Here is a 13,005-nt window from a genome sequence, read left to right on the forward strand (position 1 = left end):
ACAATCCTGAGAATGAGTAGCTGATACTTTTCTATGTTGCATCCCTCAATTTTCTATTTTATTTATCATAATTAGACTGTAATATCTGGAGAGCAATATGGCATATCTAGTGGCAGCTGGGTTACCAAAGAATTAGGACTCCAGTTAGTGATATTTATGGACACTGGAACAAGTGCTTTGCAGAAATCTTGTCTATTCTAACTCTGCATTTATAACAGTAAATAATGTTACCACCATGGACTATTATTACTAATTTATCATTCTAAAATTGATAGTGCTTCTAAAATCACTTGAGAGGGCACAGAGAAATCCACAACCCCTGTAGCACTGTGCCAAGACACTGACTCAAAGGATGAATGCTCCATATCCTGCTACACTCCTGTATTGCACCAGACACCCTACAGGCAGGCCTGCAAACCTAACAGGAGGCAAAATCAGTGTAATGTCCTCTCAATGCTCTTTATATTCAGGGTAAAATGATTGAAAATACTGGAAGAACTGTATTGACAGACAGAACTTTCTTGGGCTGATTTCTTAAAGAGCCTTATGCTATGTTCTGTGTGGGCCTGTGAATGTGTGAGAAAGCTCCAGAAACGGCAGTCACTCCACCTGAAAGAGAAGCAGAGGAGGGATATGGAAGAACTGTGCAAGGTGTACTGTGGCCACTAAAGCTCCTTCTTGGTGGTATATATGTATTGATTCAATATTGCAGTTTATTTCCATTGCATAAGCACTGTTTATCTTGCAAGACTACTTTAGGGAGGAGCAAACAACTCTGGCTGCAGCCTGTATTTTAACTAAGTTTCTTAAGACTGAGTCCAGAGAAACAGAGTGAGACTATTAATGGGACTCAGCTAGAAAGCTCTGGTGTCCTTGTCTCAGTGCAGACGTGCCCCCACTACATGAAAACACATAAAGAGAAGCCAGAGAACAAAAATCTTATTGTTCTATTTGTTTCTTCCTCATAACCTGTCTTTCACCAGATCCATTACATACCATGTCATACATTGTTTTCTCAAAAACTATACATTCTTAACACTGGGGAGTAGGAACTACATTTTGGTTCTGTGTTTGCACCTAATTCAATGGAGTAATTAGTACTCTACACTTCAAAACAGTCTATTTGTTCCTCAGACCACTGCTTCAAGCTGCTCTAACTTCATTTTTGCCAGCCAGTTCTGTTGATGTCTGTAGTCTGCTTAATATGCATATTTGCTCTGAGCCAAATCACCTGATATGGGAAGAATCTCATCGCTGCCCAGATGCAATGAATTGTGTGTTACTGTCAATTTATTCAAAATTTTGCAATGGCAGCACCACTGCAAGCAGCCTGTTTTATTAGTTCCCAATTTATATTAATTCCATATGCTGCTGTGTATTAATACCTCTCATCTCTCTTGCCTTTAGAAATAAAAAATATGATTTATCAGCAGCCTCTTTATACTGCCAGTATATAATTGCACATGGGCTAATTGTTAAAGTTCTGAGGGAGCTACACTAAGGGATCAATCCCTTTATTGCTGCAGTAATGAGATTTTAATGGCTGGCTGGCTAGACCTTCTGGCCTTCTCAGGGAGGCAAGCCTTAGCTATCCCCTTTCTTTCTGCCCATTAATCATCAGTCTCCCATAACAGTATATCAAGGCAAACAGAACTGCACTATTGCAAACAGGGAGCAAAAACCAAGACTCTGCATCTCATTATCTCCATTAATACATATGTATAATAACACTGCAGATAATTTCCTTATATTGTTTGAAAAGAAGCCCTGCATTGCTCATGGCCATGGCAAAGATACATCAGGTTTATCATCTTTTGGTCAGTATTTCCCATCCTGGCCTGTGTAATAGTGACCTGTAGTCATTAACAACTGATGACATGTTTAAAACCTCGCACTCTGGGGAAGCCACCTCACATCACTAACAGCTGTAACTCTCATAGCTGGTCACTGGAGAGCAATAGCATTTCAGATTTTTTACAAAAAGCAGAAAAGGCCTTGGCTGTGTGTAAGCCCTGCTCAGCAATAACAAAAACATCTTTCTATTATCAACATTGTGTTCAGCATGAATCCAAAACACAGTCCCATATCAGCCACTGTGAAGAAAATGTACTTCAGCCAAAACTAGCACTGCACCTTGTCTCAGTTCCTGACAGCAGGACAGTGGGAGAGATACACATACTTCCAAGTGATAGATTTATGGATCCAGTCAAATTAAGTGATCAAGTAAGCAGCTTTTCTCCAGCCTCTGGGTAGGGTGGTGGACATGCACTATTGCCAAACAGCAGCCATGCTGCACAGTTGTATGTTGTGTACCAAGGAAAGGGTCCTGTATAGTGCAGCCAGCAGGTTAACAGCATTTATTTGAGCCTGCTCCCTTACTTCTCCATTGGCTATGAGGTGGGGATTCTGTGATTCAGATTCTTTTTGGGCAACATATTTTTTAATCCATTTGAAGGAACTACACACTATCTTTCAGGCAATAGCAGCACTGGATTGATGGGAGGTCACACACAATTCTTTTATGTTCTGTCATAAAAAACACAGGCCAGGCTAAATACCACTAGGCTTACTGCACACAGAGTAAGTTACACCAACACATCCTGTGTCACATATTATTTCTACCAAAGTGCAAATATTTGGAAGACAGTAACTGATGAGTATAGAGTATTTGAGGACCTGGTGTTGAGGGAAGGAAACAGCAATGTGGCTGTTCAATGAGCAGAAGCAACATCTTATTTCTTTGCAGTTACTTCATCATCTAACACACAACACATGTAACATAGAATCATAGAAAGGTTTGGAATAGAAGGGGCCTTAAAGATCATCTGGTTCCAACCCTCCTGCCATGGGCAAAGACCCCTTTCACTAGGCAGCTTGCTTAAAGACCCAACCAGTGTGGCCTTAAACATTTCCAGGGATGAGGCATCCACAACTTCTCTAGGCAACCTGTGCAAGTGCCTCACCACACTCACAGTAAAGCATTTCTCCCTAATATCTAGTCTAAATCTACTCTGTTTTAGTTTCAAGCCATTCACCCTTGTCTTAAACTGCATGTCCTTTGTAAAGATTCCTTCTCCCCTTGTGAGCTCCCTTTAGGCACTGAAATGCCTTCTCTTCAGCTGACATGTAGCTATCCTTCAAAGAGGAGGGCACAAAAAATATTTACAGCCTATTTTTGCAGAATAAAATCTCTTATTTGAATGCAAAGACTATTCTAAATACTGCTGAGTAGGAAAGAATCTGGAAAAAACACAGTGATTACAAAAATTAAATGGGTCCTCATTAGAAAAGTTTAGAAAAGCTAAAACTGCAGTTAAATTTCCTGTCTTATGTGCTCAAATTGACTTCTCGGTGCTACCTCGGCACATTTGCTCTTGTCTCTGACACACATCCCTCATGCTCCTCCCCACCCCACAAATTCTAAACAGTTACAAAACAGCCAAGTATCTAGCACAGGAGAAGGCAGAGGGCACTTGTGAAAACCTTTTTAAGTATCTCATGCTGTGTATCTCACTGCCCATGTAGTGACACACAGATATTCTCATCCCAATCCCTGGCACTCCTCCTCAGACAGGGAAGGATGTAAGGAAATCTGCCTGAAGCCACTCAAGAAAGGTAAAGGCAGGGTGCTGTCAGACACAGTCTGCTGGCTTCAGTGTCTCTATTTTGGATGTAAAAGTACAAAAGCAACCCTTTGCACCCTAAGAAGATACAGGACCTCTGTGATCTACCTCCTCATGAAACAAAGACAGCAAAAGACAGTTCTGAAATGATATATTTACTTCTAGTTTGTTCATCCAAAGTTTAAATTTCTTTAGTAATAGACAAAATATTTTTCTTTAGTTTTTGTATGTGAAGAAAAGGACATGATAGAGACAGAAAAGCAGGAAAATGCAATATCTAATTTTGTTTTTATTTGCTGACCTGAGCAGCACTTCTGCCAGTGTTACTGTTTGAACACCAGACTCCTGCTTTAGTGGTGGTATGCTCTTTACCTTTTGCAGCCATCTGTTGGCTTTCCTGACAAATGGCCACAGTGCCTGAATCAGACTCTGGGCTCACTGCTGTTGTAATCAAGAATCAATTTATCCAGACAATCCATGGCCTGTGTGCACAGTTAGTCTGGGATATCTGGAGCACGTAGGTGGAGTACACAGATGAGAGGTTCTACACACATGCTGGTTTTCCCAGTGGAAATATTGACAATATTAAGGACATGGAATCTGAAAAATATGTCTTCAACTTTTACACAGATTATATGCTTGGGCTCTTGTGCTTTCCTTTGCACTTCTGGAAGAAGACACGCCCATGATCACCTCAACACTGAACCAGCTGTTCCCTGGGGTTTTTAAAAAGACACACAGAAATTCAGGGACTACACTGAGGGGGACAGAGGGTTGAATTTATAATAATTTTTCTAATTATCCAGTCACAAAAGATAAAACCATGGATATTTATTTTAACAAAAACACAAGACTTCAGCACTGTGGCAAACAAATTTTTTTTGCTCTAATTTTTCCCTTTATCATTCAAAGTAGAAGAACTGGCAAAATGCATTTTTTTTCTTTTTGTTGGATATTTTAAGATAGATACTGACATAAGCATATGAAAGATTACTTCATTAAAAAATTCTTCTGTTCTTATTTACATGCTTTCTTAATCTGCATGGAGTTTATCTCTTGATTTCTCATCTTCTATCATGGGAGAAGCATAGAATCTACCATGCTCCACCACCCCGACTAATGGGACAAATTGACAGTAAGCCACTGCTAAATGAACCAGGTTTTAGAAATGAACACAAAGTTAACTGAATGAGAATTATCCATGACCCAATTCTGTAACATATTCTACCCTTGTCATTTGCTCCAGTGGAAAAAGCACAGAAAATGAAAACTACACCAGATGGAAACTGATGTACAATGTTTTGAATTATTATTGCTGGCAACAGCATAACAAAGAACTGTGGTCCTACTTTCTAATTTCTTGGCATTTTCTGACCAGTTTGTCTGAAGCTAAGCAACTCAAAGAAAGGCAGCTTCCAATCAAAGCCCTGTCATCTAGAGGGCAATCTGTCTTTGCCTGCCAGCCATATAAATGCATGGCTGGAACACCTATTTCGTGAGTCAGCCACGGACCATTAAGGAGCCAGAGCCTGAAATGGGAAGAAGAGCAATGTAAGCCCCTGCCAGCCCTGAGCTATGGAGAGCAGAGCCAGTCTAAAGGCAATGAAATACATTGTTAGTGGAAGCTGAGGGTTGAATAAACAAGTCCTGTTCCATCAGACTTTGCTTCTTAAGCCTGCTACTTATTGTGTAGTAAATTGGAAGTCATCAGGATTAACAAGCCTTCTGAGTTAGAGATGGAATAGCTGGACACCAAGTGTAAAATGCAGCATTTAGAAAGCAACATCTAAGCCCTCATCTGACCTAGTAAATTAAAGAGTCATACTTGCTTTCAGAGCACTCACTACACACCACTTTAGGACAACAATGCCCCCCATCCCAGTTTCAAATACATAGAGGTGTATCTTAAAACAATTAGCAATTAATAGAGTTAGCATGCAGTGAAGCAGCAGAAAAATAAGTGCCATCAATCATCTTTCAATATCCACTGCAATATCAAACAGAAATCTCATCTCCATATTACAATGCAGCACAGAAACTGAATTGTTAGTATTGTTATTAACTTAAATAAAACCCAATCTACAGGATTTTGAACCTCCTTTGAAATTCAGTTTATTAAAAGCATTTCCCATTAAGGCACTTTCATTATTTAAACAACATCATGCAATAAAAACATTGCAAGATTAAACTTGCCATCTAAGTGATTTATTTGTAAGTCACAAGGAAAATGGTCTCATATCACTTCCAAGCACAGATTAAAATATTGTTGCACTCTACTTGAGGGGAGTTTGGTCCTCATATATAGGGGATACATTTCAACCTAGGAACAAGCATCATTATGTGGAAGATTCTCTGTGTCAGCACTGATTCTTGTGTCACTCATAGGCACAGTGAAACAGTACCCATTGAGGAGGACAACCTGGCACAGGTAGTACAAACTTGTCATCATCCCGAGCTCATGTAACTGGCTCATGTTACAGGTCAGAAAGGAGATGTACTGACAGTATTAGGCTCATAGGCCTGAAGATGATGCACATGGAATCATTTTTCTCTCTTTTCTAATACAGAAATCAAAGGAAAATAGTGGGATGTGGGATGCAGAAGAAGCAGCAGTTTTCTTCTCACTTAGTTAAGCTCCTGAAGCCACTGTCACAGAACATGGCAGCTACTATGTATTTACAAGGACTTAGAAGGTAATTAATTGGACTAAATCCCAGAATAAATGTCTATCATGATTTAATAAATACAAAGACACTACTTCCAGATGATGAAGTTCTTGAAACAAATATTGTTGGATGCTGGAGAGTGCACTGGGGAGTTTTTACTGCATCTGGGTTAACTCAGTTCTTATCGTCATCCCAGGCACCCAGATCTTACTAGTACAGGCATTTTACATTCTTATTCAAACACTAAAGGGACTCAAGACACCATGGAAAAACTCCAGTTACTTAAAAAAAAAAAAAATAAAAGCTGGAGAATTTATACTCACTAACGCTATGGGAGACAAAACTGTGTTTACTTCAACCTCTAAATTTCACTGCCAAATTAATTTTATTCTGTGTCTCAGGCTCACCTCCATCTCATCTGCAAAGACATCCACTGTTACTTACAGATTATCATATTAATTGGTGTATAACCTGTTGGTGTTTATCATAGCACAAAATCCAAGACAAGTAATTACAGAGTTCACAGTCTTTCCCACTGTGAGAAGTGGGTCAGTTTTCAGTTCTCCAACTTACTTTTAGGCTTTCTTCAGAATCAGACCAGATTAAATTGATTTCCACATTGCTCACTTGCAAATATACAATTAATAAGTAATAGAAATACAACTGCATTAAGAAAATCTGGTACTGAAATACATGGATGATTGACAGAAAGTAAATTTTGTGGTTAGAGTACACAAAGCCACTATGATAAATTAATTGACCTTTTAAGAACTCTTGTTACAGGTTCTACTGTTTCAGATGGGTAACTGTATCACAGAGTGCTTGAAAAACAAACTTTCACCTACTTCTCTATGAGGTCTTCCCTTTTTATTTTAAAATGTGCATCCCTGTTTCACCCTCTCTGGTAGAAAAGCCTTTTGCTATAACCCTTTGGGGCAGTATGTATCATCTAAGGCCTGATCCAGTCATGGGCTCTTTTAGAGATAAACAGATAGAGCTTGGCAGGTCAGCAGAGTAGGCTGGTGAGAAGTAGAAGCGCCACTATCCATATCAAAGAGCAACTTAAAACTATTTTTTGCTTAATCTAACAGAAATCTTCCATGTTGGGCAAGGGACTGCCAGTGCCACCATGAGGTTTGGTCCTGCCTTAGTTCATTAATAAGGCACAGAATTATACACAGAAAGGCTAGAACTGCACATGCAGATTATCTTGCTTTTCTCACAAATACTGAATTTATGACAAAAATATAGGGAAGAGATAGAAAACCATAGTATCTGTCAACAGTATCAAGGGAGTCTCCATGGAAAATACAAACTATGTCTGTATAATTCTGAACATGAAACATATTTTCTCTTTACACTTCATTCATAAGGAAAAAATCCATTTTAGCTGAATGACTGGATTTTACAACTGGTCTCTAGAAGAGCTCCTTAAAAAGGAGAGTCATTAATCTATTTTCAAACCAGTAGTAACAATTAGCTCTTAATGAGTGCTTGTCATAAGACAGACATAATCTGTTTTAAACTAAGGTGATTTCTGTACTCACTCCAGCATGAGGCCCCTGTGCAACATCAGCAATGCATCAGCTGCTTGAGGAAAGGTTTGCTGGTGACCTGCAGCAAGGGCACAGATAAATGGCAGATTTCAGAGCTCAGTTGGAGGTGGCATCACCTCCCATTTTGCTTTGCCTGTGCACTTCATCAAAAGCCTGCAATGAGGAAGCACTCACTTACAGTCTGTAAAGGGAGCTGTCATTTCTCAGCCGAAGGCTGACAGCACTTGACAGACCCAAAGGGTTTGCCCGTTGTACCACACTGCAGTGCACTCCTTGAGAAGGGCTTTTGGGAACAAAAGGAGACTGTAGCCACACGTGACCAAACCCTATGTGGGCTGATTCTGGGAGAGGCTGAGCTCTGTGTGCCACTTCTTGCACTGCCCATGGTGACAGACAGATGGACAGAGGCCATTTGACCTTAACAGATAATGCAGATAAATAGAGAAAGGAAACTAACTGAAACACGGAGTCAGGCTGAATTGAAGCCTTGTTTCCACACACCCATGAATGTTCCCCCTGGCCCGACATTATTCATGGCTGGATCTGAGATGTTTGGTGCTGCTTCAAGGTTACAGTTAGCACAGGGCAGCCTAATACCAGTGCTGCTTGAAAAAGAACTACTAAATGGTTTGATTAACAACTTTTAACAACCACATTTCTAATTTCCTCATTTCACTGGTGTTTATTTTACTCTATTCCTCTTTCATTCTCTTGTCAGGCAAATATAAGTAGGAGAGTTCTAATTATCTAAGGATATTGCTTTATAAAAACTTTACTAATGACTTACTCTTGCTTATAAACCCTAGGGCATCGGCCTCTCATGTGTCAACAGCTTCCCGTGAAGTCTCATAATTTTGTCTGTAAACTTAGGTTCATTCTAGAAAATTACCTCATCACTTCATATGAGAACTTTAATAAATACTTGAAAATTAATGACTGACTCATATAGCTTAATGTATCAAAAGAAGGGCGCTCAGAACTAGCTGAAGAGATCCATTCATTTGTTATGGATTTGTATGTGTATTTTTTAAGAAAAGGCCACACAACTAAATCACACTAAAATCTTTCTAGTTAAGATTTTAAACGGATCTTTTTTTGTCAGTTCAGCTCTCTTAGACTCAGCTGCCCTTAGGTCTCTTAGCTTTATGGCAGACTTTTTCAAAATGGGTCAAAGAAATGCAATAAAACTGACTCTGCTAGTTGCTCTGTCAAAAGCATCATCAGCATCATGTTATGGATCACAGAAGTTGACCTGGCTTGAATTATGTCCTTTGGTTGCATTTTTCCCACCATCTCCTCTTATTTTATGACTTAAATCATTATTCCTAAGAGGTATTTTATTTTGCTATAATTGTCCTAAATGGTTCAACTTTAACTCTGCAGCTTACACCAGAGCAAGAAAAGCTTGCCAACAGAGACAAGAAGGTGCTTTTGTAGGCAACAGCTGTGCCTGTGAAAGTTTCTCTGAAGTCATATGAAAAGGACTCAACCAAAATGATTAAAGAATCTAAAATATTGGAAAAGATAATGTATTTCTCAGAAGTAGGTAACTTATACTTTGCAGAGTAACTGCAGTGATATGTCATACATACCAGTGTGATCAGCTTGGTAGAATGTGACAGGACTGAACAAGTACTCATGACCTCAGAAAGATGCCAGAACACAAGTAAAAATCTTTACATGGTAAGAGCCATATCAGAACCAAATTGTTTGTATTTTCAGTCAGGTTGTGGTTTCCCTTGTATCAAAGTCTGAAGAGGGAAAGGATTACTATTTAGGGTGTATAGCACCAGAAAACCATAAGGACAGCTGTTTCTGCAGACAGAAGATCAGATAAAGACTTTCATAAGCTTTCAGTAATTCAGGAATTACATGAAGTGCCCTTATCTCCAGAACCTCTGAATTATTTCACCTCTAAGACTATCTTGAAACCCAGGCCAAAATCAGACCAAACCACAGCTTTCAGCTTATCTTTGAGTAAAGGATGGCAAGCAGGAAATCTGGCTCAATGTTTTTTCTCCAGGGTGTAGTTTTTTAACCACTATATCAGTAATCTTCACACTTACCATACTGTAACACATTTTTTTCCCATGATAACCATGTACATCAAAAGAATATAAGACTATTTTTCCTTCTTTGTGAGGGGGCTACAACTTCAACAGTAACCAATACAAAGTAACTGTCACCATGACAAGAACTACAGGCACAAAACATGAAAAGTAAATTTTTCCTGTATTTATGTTTTTATAAGCTGAACTGGCAGCAGCAGATTGAGAAAATGGGGATGGTGCACTTTAACTCCAAAAAATGCTTACCATGGTTTCATTATGTCAGACAGTAACTGAAAATCATCTGAGCTTTAGGGAAGGCACAAATGGGAACTTTTAAAGATATAATATACACAACTGACATTTAAAAAGATAAACACCAAACTCAGAGCAAAGGGAGCTAATTTAATAAAATAAGGGTTTGGCAGAGAATGTTTATTTGCCTTGGAGGACTTTATTTCTTTTTTTAAAGAGCACCATTCATGTTGCCATTTTCAGTCTTGGTTCATCCCTGATGGATCATTTTCTACTTACTACCCTTATTAAAAAATACTAGACTATTTCACAGCAGTAGTCCAATCACTGTAACAATACAATGCTGTGTATTTTGCTATTCATCTTAAAAATGCTCCATAAATATTGAAGACTAGACACAACACTGAAATCTACCTTGAAGAAAGGCAGCCTGCAGTTATTTCAGCCACAGAACTTAATTGTCTCTACTCAAACACTGCAGTTACCCTTTTGCATCCTTCTTGTTGCTAAGGGTTCAATGTGAGTAGAAGAATGGTTTTACTTGAGTTTTGCTTCCTTATTTGTCATCTATATGAGAGCTGAGGCTTTTTTAGAAGTCTCAGCATGACAGTGAATACCACACCAATGAAAACTGGACTTTTACTTTCTAAGGGGTCCATGCAAAATCCTCAACTGGAAGCCCATATCCTAAAATGCTTCTTCTGAATTTGAACTGCACCACACTGAACTATGCTAAAAGCCATGCAAACAATGTCTACACATAGCCCTTAAAAAGTTTTTTCAAATAATTTTCTAAGATGCTAGATCTATTTATAAATTTTCAGAAGAGGAAACACAGAGAAAGAATAAGAAATTAACATCTTCTAGTCTGAATGGTGTTTCTAACACCATTCTTTCATGCCAAAAATGCTATTGAGAGGTCACTTCTCATGAAGACCATTTCCTGCAATATTCAGTCTGCTTCAGCTTGGTTATCAGCAGCTGCTTACCCAGGACTTTGTTCAGGGACAAGAGGGTTAGGAGACACTTTTTTCTGCACTAGGTTACAGGCACACACTTTAGGGTGGACAGAAAAATTTTGATATTGCTCTAATATTACATTTGGTCTACATAAATACATTCTGTATCAAAGATGAAGGTATCATGTTTATAATTCATGTATCATCACAAGATACATAATCTTGTGTCATTTAGATGTCTACTGCATCTTCAAAAAAAGAACAGAAGAAAGATAAAACTTCACTAATAGACTGTTTATTTTAGTGTGGAAGCACCTACTATTATAGAGATGTTAAAAAATTGCAGCTGTCTAACTCTGTTTAGCTGTACATTACGGTTGAGCACAATTTTAGGATTCATTTGAAGTTAATTATATGTTCTTTAAAAAATGAACACTTTTGTATTTCACAGCACAGCTACCAGGAAAATGCTCTTATGAATATTAAAGCCATGTTGATGTCCAAGAGATACCAGGTAGGTATCTCTATGAAATACATGCAATTATTCCCTCTCTCAGTTTCAAACACTTGAATAGGTTCTCATAATCTCAAAATGTCAAGCAATATTTTTCTGGAATTCAGACACAAGTAACGCTACTGTTGTATCTTCTCTTCTTATGACTGACCACTAAGAATGTCTTCACAACATTATTTTACTTTCAGTGATGCCTCAGTTTTTAGCTTTTATATTTTTCAGATTCTGTACTGCTTTAGTGTGTAGTTCTGAGCTTCACATTAGGGATAGTAAGCTCTCTTCACAGAGTAGGTAGACAAAACAATTCCTTCTCTAGTGGGGGACCAAAGAAATGATCCAAATCTCAGGCCCAAAAGCATAGACAGTGGAAGAATGAAGAAAGAAAGAACAAGAAGGATGTGATTTCATAATCTAAAGCTATAATTGGACAATTAGCTCCAATGTGCTAATGGACCAGAACTCATAAAAGTGTGAGACCTTGTGATCAGTCGTGCATTTTGTGACCATTTTGTGTTCGTCTTGGGTATCATCCTGGCTGGGCTCTTGTACTGCCCAAGGTGTATCCATATAGGCCTTCTAATAAATACCTACTTTATTCTTTATCTCTGTCTAGCCTCTGTTCTAGGTCAACCTTCACAAGGCATCATATGGACAACCACAGATTCAAGTACTGGTAAGTACTGGTACATACTGCATTCTGTGCTTCACAAGCCTTATGTTACATTAAGCAATACAAGTGGTAAACAATTAGATACAAAACCAGAAGAAACATTCTCTAGACACTCCCAGTAAATCCATGTCTCCAATAATTACTGCCAAATATAAAGAATACTGCAACAAGATGGCTCAGCTACCTACTAGTTAGTAATTTTAGAAGAACTATTTCTGTGAAAGTTGTCAAGAGGGTTTTATTGATGGCTTGGCAAAAACAAACACTTATTGACTTCAAGAAAAACAAATTATAAAAACATTGCATCTACTATAATTTATTATCAGCATGACCTCTCAGAAAAGTTAGCCAGATATCTAAAATTACTTCCCTTTATTATGAAAACTGGATTGTGAAATAATACTTAATCTTCAAATTCACCTTCTTTCTCACCTATAAGCTTTGCTTGTATTTAGAATTGTTGATTTCTCCTCTTCCTATTCTATGCTTCCATTCTGATGAACTCAACAGTTTCTTTTCTCAACACTTGTGAGCACCCTTTTTCTAGATTACTATGTCATTTGTTTTAGTCGAGACATAAAAGCAAGAAGGACCCTTTCTTGAAGAGATTTGAAAACCTCAGCCCTCAGGTGAGCCTCGAGTCATTTGGAAAATAAGACTTTTTGGTTGTTCTGGGAAAGGCAGAATCAGAGCTGTACTAAAAATCACTGGACA

Source organism: Agelaius tricolor, unplaced genomic scaffold (genome assembly GCF_023055355.1).
Source record: "Agelaius tricolor isolate 1412-34295 unplaced genomic scaffold, bAgeTri1.0.p SCAF_5, whole genome shotgun sequence".
In the NCBI taxonomy this organism is placed as follows: domain Eukaryota; kingdom Metazoa; phylum Chordata; class Aves; order Passeriformes; family Icteridae; genus Agelaius; species Agelaius tricolor.